Source organism: Ambystoma mexicanum, unplaced genomic scaffold, assembly GCF_040938575.1.
Source record: "Ambystoma mexicanum isolate Mex_15411 unplaced genomic scaffold, UKY_AmexF1_1 Mex_scaf10, whole genome shotgun sequence".
Classification (NCBI taxonomy): domain Eukaryota; kingdom Metazoa; phylum Chordata; class Amphibia; order Caudata; family Ambystomatidae; genus Ambystoma; species Ambystoma mexicanum.
Window position 1 is genome coordinate 3,250,001 of NW_027182325.1, and position 5,000 is coordinate 3,255,000.

Consider the following 5,000-nt stretch of genomic DNA (forward strand, 5'->3'; position numbering starts at 1 on the left):
GTGCTGTAGGCTTTTTTGTGCTCCAAGTTCAGGAAGTGAGCCATTTCACAATTGCCTTTCAAAACTGCAAGGTCTAGCCGACTAGATGCTTAAAAGTACAAAACTCACTAGGCCCAGAGCCTACGGCCACACCACACTGAATGTGCCCGATCTCGGAAGCTAAGCAGGGTCAGGCCTAGTTAGTACCTGGATGGGAGACTGCCTGGGAATACCAGGTGCTGTAGGCTTTTTTGTGCTCCATGATTAGTAATTGCGCAACTTCTCAATTATTTTTCAAATTTGGTATGTTTCCAAAATAATTGTATCCCGTTTTATAGCGGAAATGTTGGACAACATCATGAGGGCTGGAGCTACCTTTTTACATAGAATTAGCATACAGGTAGTGTGTTCATGGGTAATAAATCGACTTTCACATGTAATGCAGTACAGAGAATATTGAGTCCTTCAAGAGGCATGAAAGAAAACCATTATTGTGTTGATTGTTCTCTCCACCTCCCTGCAACAGACACAGGATGGATGAATTAAAGTTATCCTACCAGACATAGGAGTCCTGAATGGGCCCACCAGTCTTATATATCTCGCCTGATCGAGCCTGATCGAGCGATGAGCGTGGTATCATGTTGCAAGTGGCTGCATGGCTTAGCTTACTAAATGCAAATGCATAAGAGTAATATTCTTAGCATTCCTAGAGCCTACGGCCACACCACACTGAATGCACCCGATCTCGTCTGATCTCGGAAGTTAAGCAGTGTCAGGCCTAGTTAGTACCTGGATGGGAGACCGCCTGGGAATACCAGGTGCTGTAGGCTTTTTTGTGCTCCAAGTTCAGGAAGTGAGCCCTTTCTCAATTGCCTTTTAAAACTGCAAGATCTAGCCGACTAGATGCTTAAAAGTACAACACTCACTAGGCCCAGAGCCTACGGCCACACCACACTGAATGCGCCTGATCTCGTCTGATCTCAGAAGCTAAGCAGTGTCGGGCCTAGTTAGTACCTGGATAGGAGACCGCCTGGGAATACCAGGTGCTGTAGGCTTTTTTGTACTCCAAGTTCAGGAAGTGAGCCATTTCTCAATTGCCTTTCAAAACTGCAAGGTCTAGCCGACTAGATGCTTAAAAGTACAAAACTCACTAGGCCCAGAGCCTACGGCCACACCACACTGAATGCGCCCGATCTCGTCTGATCTCGGAAGCTAAGCAGTGTCGGGCCTAGTTAGTACCTGGATGGGAGACCACCTGGGAATACCAGGTGCTGTAGGCTTTTTTGTGCTCCAAGTTCAGGAAGTGAGCCAATTCACAATTGCCTTTCAAAACTGCAAGGTCTAGCCGACTAGATGCTTAAAAGTACAAACTCACTAGGCCCAGAGCCTACGGCCACACCACACTGAATGCGCCCGATCTCGGAAGCTAAGCAGGGTCGGGCCTAGTTAGTACCTGGATGGGAGACTGCCTGGGAATTTCAGGTGCTGTAGGCTTTTTTTGTGCTCCATGATTAGTAATTGCGCAACTTCTCAATTATTTTTCAAATTTGGTATGTTTCCAAAATAATTGTATCCCGTTTTATAGCGGAAATGTTGGACAACATCATGAGGGCTGGAGCTACCTTTTTACATAGAATTAGCATACAGGTAGTGTGTTCATGGGTAATAAATCGACTTTCACATGTAATGCAGTACAGAGAATATTGAGTCCTTCAAGAGGCATGAAAGAAAACCATTATTGTGTTGATTGTTCTCTCCACCTCCCTGCAACAGACACAGGATGGATGAATTAAAGTTATCCTACCAGACATAGGAGTCCTGAATGGGCCCACCAGTCTTATATATCTCGCCTGATCGAGCCTGATCGAGCGATGAGCGTGGTATCATGTTGCAAGTGGCTGCATGGCTTAGCTTACTAAATGCAAATGCATAAGAGTAATATTCTTAGCATTCCTAGAGCCTACGGCCACACCACACTGAATGCACCCGATCTCGACTGATCTCGGAAGTTAAGCAGTGTCAGGCCTAGTTAGTACCTGGATGGGAGACCGCCTGGGAATACCAGGTGCTGTAGGCTTTTTTGTGCTCCAAGTTCAGGAAGTGAGCCCTTTCTCAATTGCCTTTTAAAACTGCAAGGTCTAGCCGACTAGATGCTTAAAAGTACAAAACTCACTAAGCCCAGAGCCTACGGCCACACCACACTGAATGTGCCTGATCTCGTCTGATCTCAGAAGCTAAGCAGTGTCGGGCCTAGTTAGTACCTGGATGGAAGACCGCCTGGGAATACCAGGTGCTGTAGGCTTTTTTGTACTCCAAGTTCAGGAAGTGAGCCATTTCTCAATTGCCTTTCAAAACTGCAAGGTCTAGCCGACTAGATGCTTAAAAGTACAAAACTCACAAGAAACAGAGCCTACGGCCACACCACACTGAATGCGCCCGATCTCGTCTGATCTCGGAAGCTAAGCAGTGTCGGGCCTCGTTAGTACCTGGATGGGAGACCGCCTGGGAATACCAGGTGCTGTAGGCTTTTTTGTGCTCCAAGTTCAGGAAGTGAGCCATTTCTCAATTGCCTTTCAAAACTGCAAGGTCTAGCTGACTAGATGCTTAAAAGTACAAAACTCACTAGGCCCAGAGCCTACGGCCACACCACACTGATTGCGCCCGATCTCGTCTGATCTCGGAAGCTAAGCAGTGTCGGGCCTAGTTAGTACCTGGATGGGAGACCACCTGGGAATACCAGGTGCTGTAGGCTTTTTTGTGCTCCAAGTTCAGGAAGTGAGCCATTTCACAATTGCCTTTCAAAACTGCAAGGTCTAGACGACTAGATGCTTAAAAGTACAAAACTCACTAGGCCCAGAGCCTACGGCCACACCACACTGAATGCGCCCGATCTCGGAAGCTAAGCAGGGTCAGGCCTAGTTAGTACCTGGATGGGAGACTGCCTGGGAATACCAGGTGCTGTAGGCTTTTTTGTGCTCCATGATTAGTAATTGCGCAACTTCTCAATTATTTTTCAAATTTGGTATGTTTCCAAAATAATTGTATCCCGTTTTATAGCGGAAATGTTGGACAACATCATGAGGGCTGGATCTACCTTTTTACATAGAATTAGCATACAGGTAGTGTGTTCATGGGTAATAAATCGACTTTCACATGTAATGCAGTACAGAGAATATTGAGTCCTTCAAGAGGCATGAAAGAAAACCATTATTGTGTTGATTGTTCTCTCCACCTCCCTGCAACAGACACAGGATGGATGAATTAAAGTTATCCTACCAGACATAGGAGTCCTGAATGGGCCCACCAGTCTTATATATCTCGCCTGATCGAGCCTGATCGAGCGATGAGCGTGGTATCATGTTGCAAGTGGCTGCATGGCTTAGCTTACTAAATGCAAATGCATAAGAGTAATATTCTTAGCATTCCTAGAGCCTACGGCCACACCACACTGAATGCACCCGATCTCGTCTGATCTCGGAAGTTAAGCAGTGTTAGGCCTAGTTAGTACCTGGATGGGAGACTGCCTGGGAATACCAGGTGCTGTAGGCTTTTTTGTGCTCCAAGTTCAGGAAGTGAGCCCTTTCTCAATTGCCTTTCAAAACTGCAAGGTCTAGCCGACTAGATGCTTAAAAGTACAAAACTCACTAGGCCCAGAGCCTACGGCCACACCACACTGAATGCGCCTGATCTCGTCTGATCTCAGAAGCTAAGCAGTGTCGGGCCTAGTTAGTACCTGGATGGGAGACCGCCTGGGAATACCAGGTGCTGTACGCTTTTTTGTACTCCAAGTTCAGGAAGTGAGCCATTTCTCAATTGCCTTTCAAAACTGCAAGGTCTAGCCGACTAGATGCTTAAAAGTACAAAACTCACAAGGCCCAGACCCTACGGCCACACCACACTGAATGCGCCCGATCTCGGAAGCTAAGCAGTGTCGGGCCTCGTTAGTATCTGGATGGGAGACCGCCTGGGAATACCAGGTGCTGTAGGCTTTTTTGTGCTCCATGATTAGTAATTGCGCAACTTCTCAATTATTTTTCAAATTTGGTATGTTTCCAAAATAATTGTATCCCGTTTTATAGCGGAAATGTTGGACAACATCATGAGGGCTGGAGCTACCTTTTTACATAGAATTAGCATACAGGTAGTGTGTTCATGGGTAATAAATCGACTTTCACATGTAATGCAGTACAGAGAATATTGAGTCCTTCAAGAGGCATGAAAGAAAACCATTATTGTGTTGATTGTTCTCTCCACCTCCCTGCAACAGACACAGGATGGATGAATTAAAGTTATCCTACCAGACATAGGAGTCCTGAATGGGCCCACCAGTCTTATATATCTCGCCTGATCGAGCCTGATCGAGCGATGAGCGTGGTATCATGTTGCAAGTGGCTGCATGGCTTAGCTTACTAAATGCAAATGCATAAGAGTAATATTCTTAGCATTCCTAGAGACTATGGCCACACCACACTGAATGCACCCGATCTCGTCTGATCTCGGAAGTTAAGCAGTGTTAGGCCTAGTTAGTACCTGGATGGGAGACCGCCTGGGAATACCAGGTGCTGTAGGCTTTTTTGTGCTCCAAGTTCAGGAAGTGAGCCCTTTCTCAATTGCCTTTCAAAACTGCAAGGTCTAGCCGACTAGATGCTTAAAAGTACAAAACTCACTAGGCCCAGAGCCTACGGCCACACCACACTGAATGCGCCTGATCTCGTCTGATCTCAGAAGCTAAGCAGTGTCGGGCCTAGTTAGTACCTGGATGGGAGACCGCCTGTGAATACCAGGTGCTGTAGGCTTTTTTGTACTCCAAGTTCAGGAAGTGAGCCATTTCTCAATTGCCTTTCAAAACTGCAAGGTCTAGCCGACTAGATGCTTAAAAGTACAAAACTCACAAGGCCCAGACCCTATGGCCACACCACACTGAATGCGCCCGATCTCGGAAGCTAAGCAGGGTCGGGCCTCGTTAGTATCTGGATGGGAGACCGCCTGGGAATACCAGGTGCTGTAGGCTTTTTTGTGCT

The 5,000-nt window shown here is 46.7% G+C and overlaps 12 non-coding genes and 5 pseudogenes across 12 annotated transcripts in view; all 17 read left to right on the plus strand.

Moving 5' to 3' along the window:
• Nucleotides 1–12, plus strand: part of LOC138548322 (5S ribosomal RNA) — a 119-nt gene extending 107 nt beyond the window's left edge. Inside the window, exon 1 of the ribosomal RNA XR_011292128.1 lies at nt 1–12. This exon is cut by the window's left edge and continues 107 nt beyond it. This is a non-coding gene — a ribosomal RNA (5S ribosomal RNA).
• A 106-nt stretch (nt 13–118) lies between these two features.
• On the plus strand, nt 119–227 carry LOC138546570 (5S ribosomal RNA; annotated as a pseudogene).
• A 463-nt stretch (nt 228–690) lies between these two features.
• Nucleotides 691–809, plus strand: LOC138549268 (5S ribosomal RNA). Its single transcript, XR_011293052.1, has one exon. It is a non-coding gene; the product is annotated as a 5S ribosomal RNA (ribosomal RNA).
• Nucleotides 810–915: 106 nt separating this feature from the next.
• Nucleotides 916–1,034, plus strand: LOC138537378 (5S ribosomal RNA). The gene has a single exon (XR_011285515.1). It is a non-coding gene; the product is annotated as a 5S ribosomal RNA (ribosomal RNA).
• Nucleotides 1,035–1,140: 106 nt separating this feature from the next.
• LOC138551046 (5S ribosomal RNA) lies at nt 1,141–1,259 on the plus strand. Its single transcript, XR_011294783.1, has one exon. It is a non-coding gene; the product is annotated as a 5S ribosomal RNA (ribosomal RNA).
• A 105-nt stretch (nt 1,260–1,364) lies between these two features.
• Nucleotides 1,365–1,473, plus strand: LOC138544161 (5S ribosomal RNA; annotated as a pseudogene).
• A 464-nt stretch (nt 1,474–1,937) lies between these two features.
• Nucleotides 1,938–2,056, plus strand: LOC138539060 (5S ribosomal RNA). Its single transcript, XR_011287139.1, has one exon. It is a non-coding gene; the product is annotated as a 5S ribosomal RNA (ribosomal RNA).
• Nucleotides 2,057–2,162: 106 nt separating this feature from the next.
• Nucleotides 2,163–2,281, plus strand: LOC138540317 (5S ribosomal RNA). The gene has a single exon (XR_011288369.1). It is a non-coding gene; the product is annotated as a 5S ribosomal RNA (ribosomal RNA).
• A 106-nt stretch (nt 2,282–2,387) lies between these two features.
• On the plus strand, nt 2,388–2,506 carry LOC138550628 (5S ribosomal RNA). Its single transcript, XR_011294377.1, has one exon. It is a non-coding gene; the product is annotated as a 5S ribosomal RNA (ribosomal RNA).
• Nucleotides 2,507–2,612: 106 nt separating this feature from the next.
• On the plus strand, nt 2,613–2,731 carry LOC138548324 (5S ribosomal RNA). The gene has a single exon (XR_011292130.1). It is a non-coding gene; the product is annotated as a 5S ribosomal RNA (ribosomal RNA).
• A 106-nt stretch (nt 2,732–2,837) lies between these two features.
• Nucleotides 2,838–2,946, plus strand: LOC138545334 (5S ribosomal RNA; annotated as a pseudogene).
• Nucleotides 2,947–3,409: 463 nt separating this feature from the next.
• On the plus strand, nt 3,410–3,528 carry LOC138551284 (5S ribosomal RNA). The gene has a single exon (XR_011295010.1). It is a non-coding gene; the product is annotated as a 5S ribosomal RNA (ribosomal RNA).
• A 106-nt stretch (nt 3,529–3,634) lies between these two features.
• LOC138537702 (5S ribosomal RNA) lies at nt 3,635–3,753 on the plus strand. Its single transcript, XR_011285830.1, has one exon. It is a non-coding gene; the product is annotated as a 5S ribosomal RNA (ribosomal RNA).
• Nucleotides 3,754–3,859: 106 nt separating this feature from the next.
• LOC138544536 (5S ribosomal RNA) lies at nt 3,860–3,968 on the plus strand (annotated as a pseudogene).
• A 463-nt stretch (nt 3,969–4,431) lies between these two features.
• Nucleotides 4,432–4,550, plus strand: LOC138537894 (5S ribosomal RNA). The gene has a single exon (XR_011286014.1). It is a non-coding gene; the product is annotated as a 5S ribosomal RNA (ribosomal RNA).
• Nucleotides 4,551–4,656: 106 nt separating this feature from the next.
• On the plus strand, nt 4,657–4,775 carry LOC138536751 (5S ribosomal RNA). The gene has a single exon (XR_011284914.1). It is a non-coding gene; the product is annotated as a 5S ribosomal RNA (ribosomal RNA).
• Nucleotides 4,776–4,881: 106 nt separating this feature from the next.
• On the plus strand, nt 4,882–4,990 carry LOC138546882 (5S ribosomal RNA; annotated as a pseudogene).
• Nucleotides 4,991–5,000: the final 10 nt, after the last annotated feature.